A 23139-nucleotide genomic window follows, 5' to 3' on the forward strand; every position below is an offset into this window, starting at 1 on the left:
CCGTTGGCGCAGATGTGAACAGCCTTGCTTCTGTCAGTCTACCCCTGGGGAAACTGGCTACAAATGTAGCTTACCACCATCAGCATGGAGTGAATGAACCCCCCTCCCTTTCATGTGTGAAGCGCTTTGGGTGTGACTTGTGTCTTATGAAAAGCGCTATACAAATAAGCTTCCCTTATCCCCCATAAAAATCTTACTAATCATGAATGTATTGTAATGTAACAACACACACAGGATGCAGACTGGTAGTGTACCTTGTTCTTTGAAAGTCTGTCATGACCCCCCTTCTGCTTCTCACCCTCCTGGTGCTTGTATTTGGAAGCCCCTCCCTTTTTATTGTCAACCTTGAGAGACAGAGAGAGACAGACTGACTTTTAGCCCTCTTATTAACTTACGTTACACCACCTTGCACATACATCTTGTCAACAAAGCACATGAAATCATCATAGATGATACAATTACAAACCTACACACATGCCTACACATTAAGAAACAAGAGAGAGAGGGGGAGATAACTTTCAGTAAAGCACCAATTGGTGCAATCAGTTACCTTTTTCTTTGAAGCCTTCTCAGTCTGCCCCTGCTGCTCACTGTACTTTGAGTTTGGGATGTGAGGACGTTTTGTTTGCCCTTGTGTGCCATCTTTCTCCGTCTCAATCTCACACAGTTTAATTTGGAAAGTTTTTTCAAATTCTGGTGCAATAAAATTGAAATGTTATCATGAACTGTAAACGTTTGTATAATCATGTTTAACGTTACCAAAACTAACATCAGTCCCAATTGGACTTTGCTAAAATTAGCAAATTAGGTAGCTAACATGAGCCAGAAACCTAAGCTTGCTACCCAGGTACCTAGCAAGATCCATTTTACACTTCTTTAAGTGCGAGCAAAACCATTTAATGTGGTATGTAACTACATAACGTCAGCTAAAGTTAGCGTGTAACATACTTGCCACGTCAATAATTCTGGCTCGGTGCACCGGCCAGGGTTGGCGGCCTTTTCGCCATTCCACCAGCTTCTAGGTTTTTACAGTCCTTTCAAGAAAATCTTAAACTGAAAAATTCTGGATACAGTCGATGGCCAAAATACTATGGGCTCCTCTATCCTCACCCTCAGTCCATTCAAGTAGGACATAGCGGATCTCCAACGCTGATATCGCCATTTTTACTCCCAGTCGCTATCTTTCGGCGCAAAACGTCATCGGATGACGTCAAACGTCTAACGCCATTGGATGTGCAGTTGCCAAAGCACAGCCTATGAGCGAGCCAGACGCTCAGTGTGCTAGCTGTGCAGCTGCAAATGCGTGGAAAAGGAGTTTCCCCATTGCGTATAGCTACGCAATACGAAGTGACCGTTCGAAAGGGAACATTGCATTTTGCATTGCATTTGGTGGATGTAACGGTGAATGTGTGGATGTGTATGAGCTGTAATGTGAATCTGGAATTTTTAATGCATTAAAAAGATGGCGCATGGTTGGTTGGGCTCTGTGCTCCTCTCGATTTGGCCTTTAATATCTGGCAATTTTATGCACTCTGATAGACCTTCTACTGACACCAAGATTAATAAGCAGCAAATATGTGAATATGTCAATAAACCAGAAGCCGTAAATAAGAAGGATAAACAACATCAACAAATGAAAAGCCGGCGTGGAGCAAACAAGCAGCGTCAGTGTTTAGACCTGCTATTCACCTGTTTGGTGTGGCTTCTTCTGCTTCTAATTTTTGGATCACTTGTCCTAAGGATTCCTCAAAATGAGCCTGACAGTCTTCTGTGCCACATGCCATACCTGAACAACGTTGGATATGGCCGTTTTACCATCTAATATTCGCTCCTGAAGTTTGGAAATGCACGCGGAATAGGCTTACGCACCAAAGTGGAGCCGGGTGGCAGGAAAAAAAATAGTGGGCGCGCTATAATATATCTCTCCTTCCTGCTACTGTTAGCAGGAGACATCCAGCTTAACCTCGGCGCAGACGCTGACTGTCCACAGCGGGTCCATACTACCGGCGTGGGGCCGGGTCCCGATGCAGAGGCGGAGCGGGGAGTGGCAGGCTGGATTGGTGTGTGGGCGGGAGCTTCCGCGGCAGAACTAGTGCGTCAATTGCGGTGGCCGGCGGACCCGGAGGTGGTTGACGGATTTCCAGCGGGAGACAGCTGTGGGCGCTCTGTGCGGACGAGTGTTCGGACGCCGGCACCGGAGGACCCGGAGGAAATGGCTCCGTCTGCCCACGCCGACCGGGCTGCGGCGGCGGTTTCACCCGCAGATGGCCCGGCGGGCTGCTGGAGTGACCTGGCCCAGAGTTGTGCCCTTCGTTACGCGGATTCTTCAGTCGACCAGGCGGAGGAGGCCACACTGGAGACGGATTTAAAATCATTGTGTGCGCAAGGATCCAGAGGCGCTCCTAACTGAAAGACTGACTATACTAAGGGTAAAGTCAATACAACTCATAAAGTTAAGTATAAGCGAACAAACAGGGATACTATTGACAATATAAAAACTTTGCAGTCACAAGCAATAATAAAGCAGAGACAATATTTATTTTCCCAGACAGTAAATCATGCGAAAATAATCTGGGATCCTATAGTAAAGCCTAAGGGTATCTTGGGAGGGCATTTAAATATTAGAAGCCTGTATCCAAAATGTGATGAAATTAGAATTTTGTTAATTGGTTCCGATCTTGATTATTTATGCATAGGTGAAACATGGATGGATGATAAAATTCCCACCTCAATGATAGAAGTGCCTTGATATAAGTGCAATAGAAAGGACAGGGTTACTGGTAGAGGAGGAGGAGTTCTGGTTTACATTAAAGACTCCTTTAAGACTAAGGAAGTCCAATTAGATGAATCTGTTTCAATTGAAAGTCTGTGTGTAAATGTGGCTCTATCCTCACTGTGACGTCCCTGTGACCTCTGATCCTATTGGTCCAGCCGTGGGAGTTCCTGATTGGTTTTTCCTCATGCTAATTGCTAATTAGTTAGAGCATATAAAGAGTGCGGTGCCTTCTTAAGAGAGGGCACTCTTTGGAGAAACTCTCTTCAGGAGTGGCTCCTCCGGGTATTTGTCTTACACATGTAGCGTCAAAGATATTATTGTTTGTTAACCTGTTGTTTTTCTTTATCCCTAGACTTCTGTTTATTTTTGTTTCCGATTGTATGTTTAATGTAATAAAACTCTTTTGAATTGCAACGTGCTGTTTGAATCCTCTTTTGTGTTGCGGCCTGATACTAGCGGGTCGTAACATAAAATTGGAGGCTCGTCCGGGATGCTGCATGTGTAAGTAAATGCATAGTGTTTAAGGTGTTCACTCTTTTTGAATGAGTAGACTTCAGGTAGTTAGAGTGTTCTCAGCTGGGTTTAAAACTCTTCCGTCGAGGCACTGTTTGTTATTTTTTTTTGTTATTTTGCCTTTCTTATTTTTGAAGGTTATTCTGGACGGGGGTTTTAAATCTCTGTTGGGGGTACGCTTCAGGCTTTTGGTTTAAAATGCCAATTGTCCTTGAGCTCAGCGTTTAAATACCGCCCCGAGTCCGGTACACCTTTGAAGACTAGGTAGGTTTAGTTAGTGTTGTCTATAGTTAGGAACTGGAGTCTCTCATTTTCATTTAGGGTGACACTTTTTGTTTTCTGCATCTGCATATTTTGTATGTCTGCTGATTATGAAGATAATTTGAGATGACTTGTGGTAAGTCTTTGTTTATCTCATAACGAAAGTGCGGATTCTAACTGGAGCATGTGTGGGTGACAATACCAGGCGAAGTGGCTGATGGGATTTGTAGTCCTAGTCCTCTAGTTTAGCGGCGTCTCACGTGTGCGGTTGTATTGTTGTGTTTCTCTGCTGCCTCTTTTAACAGAAATGTCGTCGGTGATCGAGGATTTCTTCTCATTTCCTTCGGAAATCTTACTGGAGAGATGCACGAAGGAAGAGTTGTTGCAGATTGCCGAGCGCTTTGATGTGGAGGTAACGAGTAATGATAAGAAGCTGAAAGACGTTGGTGAAAGTTGTGAAAAATGCACTTTTTGAGCGGGGTGTTTTAGAGGTAAGAGCTCAAGATATTGATCCTGAAGAGTCTTTAACCTCTCCTCTTTATGCTGCCGATCGAAATGTGAAATTTAGTGAGATGTCTTTGCAAGAGAAACAGTTATGTGTGGATGCGGAAAAATTACGTGCTGAGCGTGACGCTTGTGCACTGAAAGAAAGTGATCTTGAAATGAGAAAACTAGAGTTACAACAGAAACTAGAGTTACGTAAACTGGAGTTACAATCTGAAAGGGAGGAAAGAGATTTTCAGTTGAGGAAAATGGAATTAGAGTTGCATGCACAAACAGTTGAAACTCCACGTCATGCATCGTCTGTGGAAACTGTGTTAACTGCACCGGGTTTTGACGTTTACAAAAACATTAGACTTGTACCGCTGTTTTCAGAGAAGGAAGTAGAGAAGTATTTTCAACATTTTGAGCGTGTTGCAGAGTCTTTAAGATGGCCAAAAGAATTTTGGACCTTACTATTGCAATGTGTTTTAGTAGGAAGAGCACAGGATGTTTATTCAGCGTTGACTATGGAACAAAGTGGTGATTATGAAATTGTTAAGTCTGCTATTTTGCATGCTTATGAACTGGCACCCGAAGCATACCGCCAGAAATTTAGAAGTCACTTTAGGGCTGAAAACTGTACATATCTTGAGTTTGCTAGAGAGAAAGAGAATTTGTTTGACCGCTGGTGTACCTCAGTAAAAGTAACCACCAAGGAACAGCTTAGAGAACTGATTCTTTTAGAGGAGTTTAAAAACTGTGTTCCAAATGCTGTTGCTATGTACCTCAATGAGCATAAAGTGAGTAAAATGTCCGATGCTGCTCTTATGGCAGATGAGTTTGTTCTTACTCATAAAATTTCTGTCAATAACTTCAATGATTTGAGCAGGCCTAAGTTGAGTGTTAATGGTAGATCTAAACAGATGGTTTCACGCCAGAATACTGTGTCAAATAGTTTTGATAACACTTCACGTTTGAAAGCTGAGATGGTTTGTTTCTACTGTAAGAAGGTAGGACATAAAATTGCAGACTGTTTCGCTCTCAAAAAGAAAGAGAAGGGTGTTAAACCTGTGGGTTTAATATCTACATCGAATGTGAATCATATTTCTGCTCGATTTAATGAACCGGTTGAACGGGTAGATATTACTGAGAAGGAGAATGGGGAAAATTGTGTTGATTTTGCACCATTTCTCACTGAAGGAACCGTGGCTTTGCCTAATTCAGAGAAGACTGTACCTGTACGCATCTTACGAGATACTGGGGCGGGGCAATCCTTTTTGTTAGAAGGACTTTTGCCGTTGTCTGAACGTACTGATACGGGAACTCAAGTACTGGTTAGAGGACTTGAGATGGGGTTCATGGAAGTTCCTCTGCACCGCATCCATCTTGATTCTAAACTTGTGTCAGGTGAGGTGGTAGTTGGAGTTCGTGCTATGCTTCCTGTCTCAGGTGTCACTTTCATACTTGGCAATGATTTAGCCGGGGGAAATGTTTGGGAAAAGTCTGACGCTGATGTTCCACCTGTAGTGATTTCTGTTGTTGAGAAATTAGATGGATCTTCTGACTGTCCTAATCTATATCCTGCATGTGCAGTAACTAGAGCGATGGCTAAGAAAAGTATGCCAGATGAAAACATTCTCTGTGATACTTTTATTGTTTCTGAAAATTCTTTTCAGCCAGAATTAAATACTGTGTATACGGAGGTGGAAGATGTGATTCCAGTGCATGATTCACATGCTGTTGATAACAATAAGACTAATAAGTCTGATACAGTGTCTGAATGTCCATTTATCTGTGAGGAACATGTTAACACATCTTGCTCTTTATCTTCGCTTTATAGTGTGACTCGAGATGATCTTATCAAAGCACAGCAGGCGGATGATACTCTGCAAGAATTGTTTTCTTTAGTTCGTGATGGAGAAGACAAGACTTCATCTCCTTTCTATTTTCTTCGAGATGGATTGCTTTATAGACACCAACCTATGAGCTTTGACTTTTCACTCGATCCTAGAATTCAAATTGTGGTTCCACTTAATTTCCGTCAAGACCTCTTACAATTATCACATCAGGGCATGGCTGGTCATATGGGGGTACGGAAGACCTATGATAGAGTGTTAAGAAAATTTTATTGGCCTAGGTGTAAGCGAGATGTGATTAATTATATCCGAACCTGTCATACTTGTCAGATGACAGGTAAGCTGAATCAAAAGGTTCCATTAGCTCCCTTACAGCCTATTGCAGCAGTTACAACACCTTTTGCACACTTGACTGTTGATTGTGTTGGTCCGTTACCAAGATCTAAGGCTGGACATGCATATTTATTCACCGTAATGTGTCAGACTACACGTTATCCTGCAGCTTATCCTCTGAGATCAATCACTTCCAAAGCTATTTTAAAGGCTTTAACCAGTTTTATGTCAACTTTTGGCATTCCGGAAACTATTCAATCCGATCAGGGTTCAAATTTTATGTCCCGAAACTTTTCTAAGGTCATGCGACAACTTAAAGTTAAACATAATATATCGAGTGCTTATCATCCTCAAAGTCAAGGATGTCTGGAAAGATTCCATCAGACTCTTAAGTCACTGTTGAGGTCTTATTGTGTCGAACTTGACTGTGACTGGGAGGAAGGACTTCCTTGGATGCTGCTCGCTATTCGTGAGGTTGTACAGGAGAGCATAGGCTTTAGCCCTAATGAGTTGGTGTTTGGACACACTGTTAGGGGTCCTATTGCTGTCTTGGCAGATGAGTGGACTAATTTGGATCCTCCTGAGAATGTTTTAGATTATGTAAGTAGTTTCCGTTATCGACTTTACGAAGCTAGAGCTATTGCTCTGCGGTAGCTGGCTAAATCTCAGAGAAAGATGCAGAGATTATTTGATCGCAAAGTGAAGTCCAGACATTTTCAAGCAGGTGATCAAGTGCTGGCGTTGTTGCCTGTTTTGAATACTCCTTTCCAGGCTAGGTTTGCTGGACCATATACGATTGCGAAGAGTCTCCCGAATAACAACTATTTAGTAAATACACCCGATCGTCAAAAGAAAACACAGTTTTGTCATGTTAATTTACTAAAATCTTATGTGACTCCTGTTCCTTCTCTCTCTGTTGATGTTGTGACAGCTACTGGAATGGCAGATCCAAGTGTTTTGGAAACATCTGTAGAGATGGTTGACAATCCAGAAGAGATGAAAGGTCCCTCTCGAGGAGAAGTGGAAGGGCGGTTGAATAATTCAGAAGTTCTTGCTGACTTAGCTCACATTTTATCTCACTTGTCCGAGTCGGAGAAGGCTGATATTATTGAGTTAGTAAGCTTGTTTCACTCAATCTTTTCTGATGTTCCTACTCGAACTTCCGTCGTGGAGCATGATATTGATGTTGGTACAGCTCAACCAGTAAAACAACATGCTTATCGTGTCAACCCGATTAAAAGGAAGTTACTTCAGAAAGAAGTAGATTATTTACTCGATCATGACTTGGCGGAACCTAGTTTTAGTTCTTGGAGTTCCCCATGTATCTTGGTGAATAAACCTGATAATTCGTATCGTTTCTGTACTGATTACAGAAAGCTCAATTCTCTGACAAAGCCTGATTGTTATCCTCTACCAAGAATTGATGACTGTGTTGACCGTGTCGGCTCAGCGCAATTTGTTAGCAAATTTGACCTCCTGAAGGGTTATTGGCAAGTGCCATTGACATCTCGTGCTAAAGAACTATCTGCTTTTGTTACACCTGATAGCTTCCTGCAGTACACAGTTATGCCTTTCGGGGTCCGAAATGCTCCCGCTACATTTCAGCGGTTAATAAATCACGTTTTGTCTGGGATGACTGGTTGTGAAGCTTACCTGGACGATGTTGTTTTGTATAGTTCTTCTTGGTCTGAACACCTTGATCAAATTAGAGAGTTCTTTGTGCGTTTAGCCAAAGCCAACTTAACTGTAAATCTTGCTAAGAGTGAGTTTGGAAAGGCCACTGTGACATACTTAGGGAAGGTGGTTGGCAGGGGTTGTGTGAAGCCGATTCACGCTAAAGTGAATGCCATCTGCAGTTTTCCCAAACCAACTACCCGTCGTGAGTTGCGACGATTTCTTGGGATGGTGGGTTACTACAGGGGTTTTTGCCATAATTTTGCAAGTGTAGTTGCCCCTCTGACTGATTTGCTAAGCCCTAAGAGACCTTTTCAATGGTCAGAGCAATGTCAGTGTTCCTTTGAGAATGCCAAATCTTTATTAGCAAATGCTCCAGTGTTGTCTGCTCCTAATTTTGACAAGCATTTTCTACTTGCAGTTGATGCAAGCGCTTACGGTGCTGGTGCTGTTCTTCTACAAGAAGATTTTAACGGAATTGAACATCCAGTCAGTTATTTTTCAAAGAAATTCAATCGTCATCAGCAAGTCTATTCTACCGTGGAAAAAGAAGCATTAGCTCTTATTTTAGCCGTTCAACATTTCGAGGTTTATTTGAGCTCGGTATGTGGTCCGATTACGGTATACACTGATCATAATCCGTTGACTTTCCTAGATCGAATGCGCGGTAAGAATCAGAGAATAATGCGATGGAGCCTTATTCTTCAACCTTTCCACTTGCAGATTAAACACATACGTGGCAAGGATAACATAATTGCTGATGCTCTCTCCCGTATGTAAACTGTCCCAGTAGTGTCTGGTATCTTTTCTTCTCTCTCTTTCTCCTTTATTTTTTCTCTGATGTCCTAGGGCCCAGGATTTCAGGATCAGAATGGAGTGAGATTTTATGGAGATGAGTATTAAAGTTATTATACATTTACATTTTGGAATGATGGTTTTGCATTCGTACTATTTTTTTTTTTTCTCTTTTGTCGGTTCTTCAGAGAACCTCCTTTTGGATTGGGAGGTGTGACGTCCCTGAGTCCTCTGATCCTATTGGTCCAGCCGTGGGAGTTCCTGATTGGTTTTTCCTCATGCTAATTGCTAATTAGTTAGAGCATATAAAGAGTGCGGTGCCTTCTTAAGAGAGGGCACTCTTTGGAGAAACTCTCTTCAGGAGTGGCTCCTCCGGGTATTTGTCTTACACATGTAGCGTCAAAGATATTATTGTTTGTTAACCTGTTGTTTTTCTTTATCCCTAGACTTCTGTTTATTTTTGTTTCCGATTGTATGTTTAATGTAATAAAACTCTTTTGAATTGCAACGTGCTGTTTGAATCCTCTTTTGTGTTGCGGCCTGATACTAGCGGGTCGTAACATCACGCATGATGTTTAACATCATTGTGGCGTATAATCCACCATCTAGTTGCCTACAAACATTTTATCAAAATCTAAAAAAAAAATCAAATCTTTTAAACCGAACAGTGAGGTGCTTATTTATGGAGATACTAATGTTAACTGGTTAAATAAATCCAGTTGGAATCAACTCAAAGAACTAACATCAAAATATGACTTTTATCAATTTGTAAAGGGACCCACTCGCCTGACAAAAACATCACAGACAACAATAGATTTAGCTTTCTCAAATAAGCCGGAAAGAATTTTTAAAACCTACAATCTGGTGTGTGGCTTATCAGATCATAACATGATATTAATTTCCAGAAAACTCTCAAAAAAGCGTCTAAATGAATATAAAAATGACCAAAAGGTAACCAAGTTAATAATTCCCCGCAAGGATCTTGTCAAAGTTGAGAATGAGTTAGCAAACACTAACTGGGAGGAAGTCTCACAACATAATCAAGTGAACGAGTGTTGCGATATATATACTTCCACAATGAGTAACATTTTAAATAAGTTCTTAAAAAAATGTAAAAGGCCACAAAGAAAAGTACAGCTTCCATGGGTAAGCGATGCAGTATAACAGTTAATTAAGAAAAAGAGATGTTGCTCTAAAAACCTATCTTAAAACCAGATATGACACAGATCTGATGTTATTTAAAGGTTTACGAAATCAAGTAGTAAAAGAATTGCGCAACTTAAAAGCAAACTATTATATGAAAATTCTAACTGAAGCTAAAGGAAATTGTAAAGCAATATGGAAACAAATAAACAGCCTAATTAAACCTAATGCAAATATAAATAACTAATTTGAACTAAAATGTGAAGGAAAAAACATATCAGACCCTGTCCAAGTTGCTAATGTTTTTAATCAAATCTGTTGAAGATCTGTCACATGCCTGTCCTGTCTTGTGTTGCACATGGGTGTTTTGTTATTTTGGGCCATGTGCTCTTGTCCTTGTCTGATCCCTCCCACTCGTTACCTGATTATTTTATGAGTTCTTCCACCTGTCCCCTCTTGATTTGTTCCCTTCTTAAGTCTCCTCTTGTTTGCAGTCTTTGTCGGATCGTTGTCTAATGTTTCCTGTTCCCTGTGATGCTCCAGTAAGTTAGTGATGGGCAGATCGAGGCTTCGTGAAGCAATGAAACAGTCGAAGCAAATGTGCCATTTTGTTTCGAGGCTTCGAATCAATCCGAAACCCGTCTCCACGGTGACACCTAGTGGTCACTTGCAGGTGTTGATCTGAAACAACCTTTACAAAGAGCTAATAAAAAAATGTGTTTTTTTTTTTTTTTTTTATTGTATTTTTGTAATATATGAAGCTTGTAACCTGTAGTCTCTTCACATTGCATAATGTGATTTTGGTCATGAAAAATGAATATTAATAAAAATAAATCAAGCCACAATGTCTCCCTTTCTTATAGATTTTTATTCAAAAATATTAATTTCTCTGCTGTTGAAGGACTCAGCCTACTTCTTTTTTTACAGATAATTTCTCCAGCCTTTGAAAAAATTCTCTCACAAGGGACACTTGTTGCTGGCATACAAAGATATTTTTTAGCTAGGACATACAAATGAGGAAAGATTACTGCTCTCTCTTTACAGTAAGTTAGAGGATCATGAGTTCTGGGCAAAAACGCATCGCTGAGGTATTTTTTCACTTCCACTGTGGCATCAGCTGTAGGATTGTGTATCATCTGGGTCTCACGGATACGATTGTCAAAATGTTCCCATAAACTGTCTTGTGTTTCAACTGGTGTTGATGATGATGGGCCTGATGTTGACATTTGTGGTTCTGAATTAAAAGAAAACGGCAATTAGTAACAAATCATAAACTGACAACACATATGAAGTATAAATTTCATGAATCACATTACATAAGATAACATAGACTGAAACTCACCAGGAGTTGTGTTTGAACGCATCAGTGAAGCACACTCCAGTGTGATGTGCTTTTCAGCATCCAGGGCTTTGGCAGGATTTCCAAAAGCCACATTTTTAAACCTTGGGCCCAGCAGTGTAGCCAGTGCCAAGGCTCTAAAAGTCTCATACCCTCCACATCTGGAGTGCAGACCTTCTTGTAGATGTGAGCCTATGAGCCAACACAAGAGAAAACCATATTAATTAAAATAATGACAACAATATGAGAGTTATGGCCAATTACACGTATGGTCATAGTGTCCTACCTAATTGTACAGTTGATTCCTGCGTTGCATTTCCTTTTTTCTGTGCAAGCTTGTGCTGCAACATCCTGTACAATGGTATGAGCTTTGAAGCAGACACTCTCTGTTCCTCTGACATCTCTGTTGTTGCTAGTTTGAATGGTTGAAGAAGTGTCAATGACTGTTGAATAATGTCATACTCAAGACTTGTCAGGGGAGCAGTATCACTGTTTAAATTGGCAAGTGCAGCACCCACTGGCTCACGTTGCTCATACAAGCGTTGTAGCATGTCGAATGTGCTGTTCCATCTCGTTTCAACCTCCTGTATCATTTTCAAACTTGGTCTGCCCATCAAGCTCTGCATCTCCACAAGCTTGTCCTTTGCTTTGCAGCTGGATCTGAACAACCCCACTATCTTTCTGGCTTTCTGGCGAATTTCATTGATGACTGGGGTTTGATCCAGGGCCTTTTTCACTATCAAATTCAAATTATGAGCAAAACATGGGTCATGGCGAAGGTTGAGTAGCTGGGCACTTAGGATCATGTTGGATGCATTGTCAGTCACCATGCAGTGAACTTTGGAGGTTATTCCCCACTCAGCCATTAGCAAGGCTTTAGCCTCCATGAGATGCTGGGCTGTGTGGGTTTGGTAAAACCTCCTTACACCCAGTAAAACAGTTGCCATTGTTGCCTCTGGTGTTATGTAATGGCATGTTACACCAAGATATCCATCCATATTAATGGAAGACCACATGTCAGCCGTAAGGCTAACAAATTCCGCCTTTTGTAGGTCCTCCATTGTCTTCTCCTTGGTTGTGTTGTACCTTTCGCTGACCATTGTTTTAAGCACCTTCCGGGATGGGAGGACATAGCTTGGATCAAGCTTGTTCACAAAGGCCCTGAAACCCTCATCCTCCACGATGGTGAAGGGCTGCAGATCCTTCACCACCATGTTCAGAAGAGCCTCATCCAATTCCCTCTGTCTGCCTTTTAAACGAGAAGATAAAACATACTTTCAGACAAATATATTGGAAAAATAGTAGCCTACCGTGAAAGTAGTCTACTGGTTCATTTGGAAACCTTCCTAAACAAAGTTATGTTATGAATATTTATGCTCAGTGTGCAGAGAAAGATAAAGTGCATTATAGAAATACAACAATTACAAAAAAACAAAATGATGTCTTGGCTGTAGATTGGGTACTCGTATGTAGACATATAAAATGTATATTCACAAAGTATAATATTATATTGACAACATTTGTTTTTAAAGTGATTGGCAGTTGTGATTGGGATGTTAGGCATGTCTTAGTCCATGGCCTTTCTAAACAATGGCCCAACACTTAGTCATTATATTTCACTTATAATTAGCCTATATTTCAAACAATGCATACCTTGCTTAGATGGCCCAGCAGTGTCAGTAGCAGGCCTTGGTACAGGGGGAACACTACCATCCTCTGCACCCTGCAGAATGGCAGGATGAATGCTCCTCAAATGGCGCATCATGGATGATGTATTGTTGCAGTAGGCTAGCTGCCGATCACAATACACACATCTCACTTTATTTGGGGTTTCCAAATGGAAATGCTCCCACACCACAGATGTACGGCATCTCTTCTGTGGAGCCTCCATTTCTATCTATCTATCTATCTATCTATCTATCTATCTATCTATCTATCTATCTATCTATCTATCTATCTATCTATCTATCTATCTATCTTATATGTAGCCTATCTATCTAATAATCTATATGTATCTGTAATATATGTATCTATCTATTAATCTATATATATATATATATATATTTCTATCAATGCATCTATTAATGTGTCACTATATGTACTCTGTGTGTCTCTAAGTCAATGTGTAAATGTAAATTAAATCCTAAATATAATTAAACAAATCGCACTATAAATGTCACTATATCACCAAAAATCCGCTATCTCAAAACCAAACTCCTCTCACAAAAACCCACGATATGAAAATGCGTTGACAAAACTTTTATACTGTGTGATTGTGTGATTTGTTCCCGAACCGACCAATCAATGAAACCCTGATTCGGAGGAGCACTCCACCTGATGAAACACTTAGACGCTTCATTTAGCCGTTGTCACGTGACGTGGGTGTTTTGAATCACGCTTCGGATCAGTGTTTCGAATCATCTTTGCTTCGGGATCTCGCAAAGCTTCGGAACGTCTGTTTCGCGCCAGCCATCCTTACAGTAAGTTTCATGTTCTGTTTTATATTTATTAGTTATGTTTTCCCCCTCGTGGGTTTTCTTTTGTGTTTGTTTTCTTTTGTAAATAAATATAATTTCTCCTGCACTTGAGTCCTCACACTTTTTTCGTTACCCGTTCCGTGACAAGATCTTGCTTCTATTTTTTTAGATGACGAGCCCAATAGTAGCAACTTAAATATATTGTCATCAGCAAATGAGAATTCCTTTAAAATTAGAGAAGTGAATCAGGCAGTGGTATTGAAAGCCATTTCAGACCTGAATACCAGCTTAACCAAAGACAACTACAACATAGACACAACTTTTCTCAAAAAATATGCTCAAATTATCATTCAATCTTTGACTCACATTATAAATGTTTCGATTAAAATGGGAATATTTCCAGATGCTTGGAAAAAGGCACTGGTTAAACCCATCTTTAAGTCCGGGAATACCACAGACGTTAGTAACTATCGACCAATAAGTCTAGTTCCGGTAATGTCAAAAATATTAGAAAAAATAGTTTCAGAACAGCTAACTCAATATTTAGAAACACATCAGTATATACACCCTCAACGGTATGGTTTCAGACAGAACCATTCCACTGAATTAGCTATCTGCGCATTATTGGAAAATATTGTGCAGCCGCTCGATAAAGGAAACATTGTGGGCGCAGTATTCCTGGACTTAAAGAGGGCATTCGATACAGTAAACCATAGCCATCTTATCTCTATACTGTCATCCTATAACACTTCACACCAGGCATTATCATGGTTCGAGTCATACTTACAGGGACGAGAACAATGTGTAGTTATTGAGCATGTAAAATCTGCACCGTGTAAAATTAAGACTGGAATCCCTCAGGGAACCATACTGGGGCCTATTCTGTTCAGCCTGTATGTGAACGAGCTGCCTGAAGTTGGTCTTCAGATGTATGCCGATGACACTGTGGTTTATGTGTCCGGCAAAAGCCCTGTTGTTATCGGCAATACACTGACCAAAAGTCTTGAGAAAGTGTTTAATAGGCTAAACAAATCCCGTTTAACACTTAATCTGAGGAAAACTCAATGTGTTTTTCGATAAGAACTCGGACAATAAACGACCTTAACATTAAAATTAATGGCGATCGAATCGATCAGGTAGAACAGGAAAAATATTTAGGAGTGATTTTGGATTCTCAGCTAAATTTTAAAAGTCATATCAAAAACATCTCAAGAAAAATTAAGGCCAGTATGAACTGTTTCAGAATGATCAGGAGCAGTCTAACATTTGAATGTGCTCATGTATTTCTGAACACTATGATCCTGTCCCACCTGTCGTACTGCACCAGTGTTTGGTCTCAGACCAGCCAAACTACCCTAAAGCCTATTGAGAGGCTTTATAACCGTGCCATAAAAATTTTAGATAAAAAGCCCATTCGATTCCATCACTGTAATATTTTAAGTAAACATAAAATCTTATCTTTTGTTAATTTTGTTAATTTCAAACATCTTATGTTGTTTTTTAAATGTTTAACTGGACTTGCACCTGAGCCACTTTGTAATTTTGTGAACAGGCTGGAACTCTCCAGATCAACGAGAGCTGCTACACGTGGAGACTGTAAAGTTCCATTTTTTAAAACATCTTTTGCCCAAAATGTTTTTTCTGTGAAAGGAGCCAATCTGTGGAACTGTCTTCCTACAAATATAAAGACTTTAACTAAACTGTCCAGCTTAAAAAAAAAAAAACAAAGGCCTGGTTCATACAACAGCAGCAGTGTGATCATGTCATATGAAATGTGTATGTGAGGTATGCATCTGTTTGAGTTCGAGTGAATGTGTTTGTTTACTAATTTTTATTGGTGCTAACTGGTTTCTGGACATTTTATTGTATTCACTGTAAATTTTCTACTCTTTTATTATCTTAACTGTTAAAAGCCCTTCTAGGGACAGGTGTTGCGAATTAGCCTTTGCTATAAACACTGTGATACAGGCATCGGATTGTTCTTTATGTAATAATCTATGTTTATTTGAATCTGTCCCTATTCAAATAAATTCAAAATAAAATAAATAAATAAATAAATAAGTGACTTGAAATTGGAAAAAAGGCTTGATTGACAAAATAAAAAAACCACAAACCATTTTGTTATACATTTCCTTCTTTTCCACTATCTTCATACAAGAAAGAATTGAACTTGTAAATGTTTCAGGAAAACGTGTAGACATCATAGCTTTCAGAAAGAGCTTTATCAGAAAGAGCTTTATTGCCAAGTGTGCTTGCACACACAAGGAATTTGTTTTGGTACTGAGGCTTCCAGTGGACATATACAAATACAAATACAACATGAAACATAATACTACAAATTATAAGAATAAAAAAAATAAAAATATAAATATATGAGAATAAAACTATCACAGTTGGGTTAAGTCAGAATAGACATTTTCAGATTTACAGATTATGAACCTATTTACAGTGTTTTGAATATTATAAATAAATACATTTACATATAAGTATCACCTGAGTTGTAGGATATTGCACTAAACAGTGGGAGTATTGCACTTACAGGCATATGCCTTGGGAGGAGTGTTAACTGTTCAGGAGGGAAATGGCCTGTGGGAAGAAACTGTTCCTGTGCCGAGATGTTCTTGTGGCCAGTGATCTGAGTCTCCGTCTTGACGGTAACAGTTCAAACAGGTGGTGTCCAGGGTGAGTGGAGTCTGTGATGATTTCCATCTCCTCTCACTTAATTGCCATAGTTAAATTCCATAACATGCCAATTAAATGTGATACCACTGTCACATGTTCGCACATACATAAGTTCTTGCAAAAAAATTTTTTCAGTTAGTTCTTTAGTTCTTAGTTCTTGATAATAGAAAATATGAGCCAGGCATCATGTTGCCAAAGTGAGATATGAGCAACAAAATGACCAGATCCTGCCATGAACTATATAGGAGACATATCTTGTATGCACATATAGGGCTTAAATGTGGATATAAAGAAGCAATACAGGAGACCTATATGGTCTGTATATGCACATATATGCACCTCAATTTTACCTATATGTGACATATATACACATATATGCAGCATATATGCTGTATATGCAGCATATATGTTAGGGTGGCCCTTATTTTTCAAGTTTTGATTTATAATTGTCTGACCCCCTCAGGTTGTTCCAATACATGAAAAAATAATTCAGGCAAAATATGAGGTCATTTGAACAATATTTAGAGGTGGCTCGATGACGTTGAAGTATTGTGTAATCAGTTATTATGCTCAATTTGTGATAATTAGGCCACCACTTGCCTAATTTTATCTCAACTATTTAAATTACATACTTGCTTATTTAACCCTTTCGCACTTACAATCACAATAATGTTTATTTTAGGTTTCAGACATATAAGCACTAAAAAAAATACATTTAGAGTTTGTAAATTGCACACTGATGTCAAAGGAAGAAGCAATAATAATCCTTTCCATTATAATTAGTTTTATTCATATCGGATACGCATTGTGTAAGTAACTTTAAAGTTTACTCTATTCTTCTCCCAGTTTACCTGCCACTTACTTTTATGTATTTCGGGAGAAGTGGATGAATTCACGTGTTGTAAATCCAAAAGATCCGATTCTCTGAAATGCGTCTGCGGCACAAACTAAGATGGCGGCGCCCATCGCGCATACAGCTCAACTAATGCGATCGATATAAAGGTGTTTAAACAACAAAACACTTCCACAAGCATATATTTCACAATCGGAATATCAGATATTTCATGTCATATCTAACAAATTTGTGAATATTTTGAATAAAAAAGGAAAAATGACATAAAAGCAGATCATCATTCATTCAGCTCTGTTGTTGCTTCAGCTGCGGTGTGTCAGGTGACAAGCTATGACGCGTCACCATGGAAACCATAAAGTGACACATTCTAAATAACGGTCACCTTGAAAAACTCACGCTGGGGGGTCAGCCAGAATATTTTAAACACCTATTTTGCACAAAAGATGTTCTACGCATTTCTTGAAGAAGCATAAATTGTATTATTTTGCCACTTTTGTGACTTATTTCAAGTATTTGTCATTACTGGCTGTGATTTGCGGTCGTCGGCACTTCAGCACATCGCAAGCAGCAGAGCCCAATGGCGACGGGAGGGACAGTTGCTACGCGCTCGCAAGATTATCTCGTTAGCCATGTGAAAGGAATTGAAGGGACTAAGCTACCCACAGGGACCATCGTTCTTGGCCATTTTTTACATCGTCACAATGTTCTGAAAGAGGATATTCGAGCAGCAGCAAACAATACCATACAGAGAGTGGAAGAATTTTGGTTCCGGGCAAGAATTCCGGTCAAGCATCGACAGAACTCCGTTAAAAAACTTTTATTAAAAAGCAATTATTTTGTGACTGGAAGGGGTTGAAAAAGAACAAGAATCGCCAAACAAAGACTCAACGGGCTAACAAAGCCACTTTCACAGATATTATTGCAGGGTTGTTTGACATTGCACATGCAAATGCTATTGAGCTAATCGATGCAGAGACTTACTCGAAAGAAGAGAGAGAGAAGGATAAGCTCTTCCTCGAACTTCAGCGGCAAAAAGGACAACCTGGGTGCATGTTGGGAGTCGACAAAGTGTTGTTGCTGCAGCAACAGAAGCAGAAGGAGAAGCAGGATAAATTGCAAAGCCAACGCCATCGTTTTGAACAAGAAAAAAGTATTCTCTCAGAGTCAGTTGTGTTGGAGAGCAGCAGCAGCAATAATTCCGAGAATAGTTTATCAGAATCGGATAGTGGAAATCCTGGACTATCCACCACAAGTAGGCCTGGTACACCACCAAGGAAACGGGGTCACCATCTCACATCACGTTTGAAATGGAAACGGATATGAGTATGGAGAGTACTTCACAAAAGACTAGTTCAGGTTCAGCAGTTAGCAAAGCCATTGAACTCCAAGCTTGTGTCTGTGGCTGGAGCAAGGCGACAACAGTCAGGGGTTTGAAGATTCATCAAGGGAAAATGAAATGCTTGAGGGAGAAGGGACAAGGGCCTCGCATTGATCAGTACTTCTTACGGAGTCAGTCAAGTCAGTCGAATGAAATCCAGCGACAGGAAGCAAACCACAGTTCGCAGGATATCAGCACCCCTGTCATAGAGGAGATGAGGGTTTGCACAGTTAGTGATGAACACATTGATTCTTGTGAACCCGGTCAGACTAACCAGCATAAGAGAGAAAAGAACCTCATAGGCCTGGAGTTAGATGTCCAAGAGCTAGTCAGAAAACTGCATGGGACACGGTAAACACAGATCTATGCTTTGCATTGGAAAGATTAACTGGTACAGTTGAAAAGAAGCTGGATAAATTTGGGGACATCATTTACGCATATGGAAGTGAGAGGTTTGGTGTGGAAAAAAGGAAGGAAAAATTACAAACTACTCCTGGATTGTCTAGACGGCAGCAGAAAATTGAAGGGTTAGTTAGAGAAAGGAGACAGCTGAGGAAGCAATGGAAAAGAGCGGAACAAAGTCAAAAGGAGGGACTCAATCTCTTACAAAGGGCCATAAAAGATAAGCTTGCAACATTACGCAGAGCTGAGCGCCTACGGAAACGCTACAAAAAGAAGGAACGTGCGAGGGCTAATTTCTATAAAGATCCATTCAAATTCATAAAGAGATTATTCACCAGTGAGAAGAATGGCACTTTAAAAGCATCTAGGGTTGAGCTAGAGAGATATTTGGAGGAAACGCATACAGATGCAAAAAGGCATGAGCCTATGTCAATTCCGTCAGACATCCCACCTGTCAATCCACCAGAATACCAAATGGAGGTCTGTGCACCTAAGTGGAAAGAGATAGAGCAGGTTGTGAGAAAGGCAAGGGCTTCATCATCTCCAGGGCCTAATGGAGTTCCGTACAGAGTGTACAAGAGTGCTTCAGGAGTTCTAAGGATTCTGTGGAAATTGATAAAAGTGCCTTGGGAAAAGCAGGTTGTACCTAGAGCATGGCGCCGAGCAGGGGGAGTCTTTATACCCAAAGAAAAAGATGCTACAAGCATCAGTCAGTTTCGCCCTATTTCACTATTAAACGTCGAAGGCAAAATTTTCTTCAGCATTATTGCTCAGAGATTGTCAACCTACCTATTAAAGAATGGCTTCATTGACACTTCAGTTCAAAAAGCGGGCATTCCAGGATTCTCAGGATGCTTAGAACATATCAGTGTTATCTGGCAACGAATACAATCAGCTAAAAAGGAGAGGAAGGAGCTCCACGTGACATTCCTGGATTTGGCTAATGCATATGGTTCAGTGCCACATGAGCTTCTTTGGGCATCATTTGATTTTTTCAGGGTACCGATGTCGATAACAAATTTAGTGAAAGCCTATTTTGGAGATTTGCAATTTAGTTTCTCAACTCCAGAATTCAGCACTACATGGCAATGCTTAGAGGTTGGAATAATGGCAGGATGCACCATTTCTCCACTGGCTTTTACCATGGAAATGGAAGTAATCATTAGGGCATCAAAATGGGTAGTAGGAGGAGAGTGCTTGGCTTCCGGGATGCGACTACCACCAATCAGAGCATACATGGATGACATGACAACCATGACTACCACGGTAGCCTGCAGTAATCGGTTATTGGGGAAGTTAACAGATAATATTGAATGGGCACGAATGCAATTTAAGCCCTCTAAATCAAGGAGCATCTCGATAGTTAAAGGCAAGGTAGTAGATAAAATATTCTTCATTAATGGTGAGGCAATACCAACAGTTTCTCAGAAGCCAGTGAAGAGTCTAGGGAGATGGTACGATGGGGATCTAAAGGACACAGTTAGAGTGGGAGAAGTTAGACGACAAGCAGTGGAAGGATTGAAGAGCATAAACAGCTGTGCTCTACCAGGCAAACTAAAACTCTGGTGCTTTCAGTTTGGTCTACTGCCAAGGTTGCTGTGGCCACTGACTGTGTACGAGGTTTCTTTGACAACAGTGGATAAGCTGGAAGCGTTAATAAGTTCAAACATCAGGAAATGGTTGGGAGTTCCACGCTGCCTCAGCAGAGTGGGACTTTATAGTAAAGGAGTATTGCAGCTGCTAGTCTCTGCTTTAACCGAGGAGTTTAAGTGTGCCAAGGTCAGACTGGAAATGACTTTAGCAGAGTCACGCGACAAATGTGTAAGGGAGGCAGCCCCTGTGGTAAAAACTGGTAGAAAGTGGTCAGCAAAGAAATCTGTAGTAGAGGCAAAGGCTGACCTTCAAATTGGGGATATCGTGGGACAGGTACAGCATGGAAGAGGGGGTTTTGGGCTCAGTTTAGCTCCTCCTAAATGGCACAAGGCAGGCCCAGCTCAAAGGAGGAAGCTGGTAGTCAACGAGGTGCGAAAGCAGGAGGAGAGGATGAGATGTATAAAGGCCATTTCCCAGGCCAAGCAGGGAGAGTGGATGCGATGGGAGAGTGTGGAACAACGAAAAATGGGCTGGCAAGACCTTTGGTCAATGGAAGAGAGTAGGATCAGTTTCCTTATTAGGTCAACATATGATGTTCTCCCATCACCGCAGAACCTAAACCTCTGGGTAGGAGAGGATCCCTCTTGTCCTTTGTGTTCATCACCTGCCACATCAAGGCACATTTTGACAGGATGCTTCTGGTCATTCCTAGGATATCTAAGTCCACTAAAGGAGGGAGGGCGTTCTCGCATTTAGCTCCTAAACTCTGGAATAGCCTTCCTGATATTGTACGAGCCTCAGACTCGCTGTCCCAGTTTAAAACTAGATTAAAGACGCATCTCTTTAACCAAGCATTCACTTAATGCTTAACCTTTGATACTGCTGAATCGGTTCGAATGCATTAACATTATGAACATCAGCTATGCTAATTATTTCCCATCTGCCTTTCTGCTGTTATCTCGGGACGCTAGTCCCGAGGTAAATAGCGTTCGTCAGCTCCAGTTTGTATCCAGCCTCTCACGGAGACTTCAGATGCCCCAACGCCTGTGAAGAGACGACTCGACGCCTGTGAAGAGACGACTCAAAGCCGGCGATATGTTATGCCATAAATTAATACTTGATTAACTAACTGTATTTTTCTATGTACATTTCCGAAATGCAATTTCTGTAAAGCTGCTTTGAGACAATGTGTATTGTGAAAAGCGCTATACAAATAAATTTGAATTGAATTGAATTGAATGTAAGGTGGCTCTTAGCCAAGGTCGGTTTACTTGGCGCCATGACCAAGTATTGCGATGTTTGGCTTTAGCATTGGAAGGCAAGCGTAGTATGACCAATAAGTTGCCGCCTGTTCTAGCAAAACATTACACGCAGAAGACAATATTCCTCCGCCCAGGCGAGCAACCACCAAGAAAAGGTGCTAACACCAATTCTCGCCCAGGACAACTGGAAGCTGCTAGGGACTGGAAGATGCTGGCTGATCTTGATCAACGGCTTATTTTTCCACCTGAGATTGCCACCACTAACCTACGACCAGATATTGTTTTGTGGTCTGGATCAGCACGCATTGTTCAACTGATAGAGTTAACAGTGCCATGGGAGGATGCGGTAGATGAGGCATATGAGAGGAAGAAATTGCGGTATGCTCATCTGGCCACTGAAGCAGAACAGCGAGGATGGAGAGTCCAGGTTTATCCAGTGGAAGTGGGTTGTCAAGGTTTTGTGGCACACTCTACAACCCGGTTCCTCAGAGACGTCGGATTCAGTGGTCAAGAGTTGCGTCGCACAGTAAAGAACTTATCTGAAGCAGCAGAAAGGAGCAGCAACTTGCTGTGGTTGAGACGGAAAGATTCTAGCTGGCTGAGTACAGGCCGCCATGCTACGGTTTCGTAGAATTCTTGAAAACTTGAAGGGTGTTGGTTTATTTGTATAGGTTGTATAGTATTTACAGTCATTACGTTCCTGTGTATATTGCGTGAATGACGGGATGTTGGGCAGATATTGTGTTTCGGGGTAGGTGGTATGCCATACGGAACCTTTGCCACTGAAACTGCATATTAACGCACCAGTGGGGCTCTACAGCCTTAGTCAAACGGGTTGGCGCGTATGGTTGGGTTGCGGAGAGATTGTGAGATTGTGGTTAGGTCTTAGCAGCACTGTTGGTTTATTTGTAGAGGTTGTATAGTATTTACAGTCATTACGTTCCTCTGTATATTGCGTAAATGACGGGTGGTTGGGCAGATATTGTGATTTGCGGTAGGTGGTATGCCATACGGAACCGTTGCCAGTGAAACTGCATATTAACGCACCAGTGGGGCTCGACAGCCTTAGTCAAACGGGTTGGCACGTATGGTTGGGTTGCGGAGAGATTGTGAGATTGTGGTTAGGTCTCAGCAGCACTGTTGGTTTATTTGTAGAGGTTGTATAGTATTTACAGTCATTACGTTCCTGTGTATATTGCGTGAATGACGGGTGGTTGGGCAGATATTGTGTTTTGCGGTAGGTGGTATGCCATACGGAACCGTTGCCACTGAAACTACATATTAACGCACCAGTGGGGCTCGACAGCCTTAGTCAAACG

This window comes from Siphateles boraxobius, unplaced genomic scaffold (assembly GCF_051911475.1).
Source record: "Siphateles boraxobius isolate OS27281-9 unplaced genomic scaffold, OSU_SipBor_1 61, whole genome shotgun sequence".
Taxonomy (NCBI): Eukaryota; Metazoa; Chordata; class Actinopteri; order Cypriniformes; family Leuciscidae; genus Siphateles; species Siphateles boraxobius.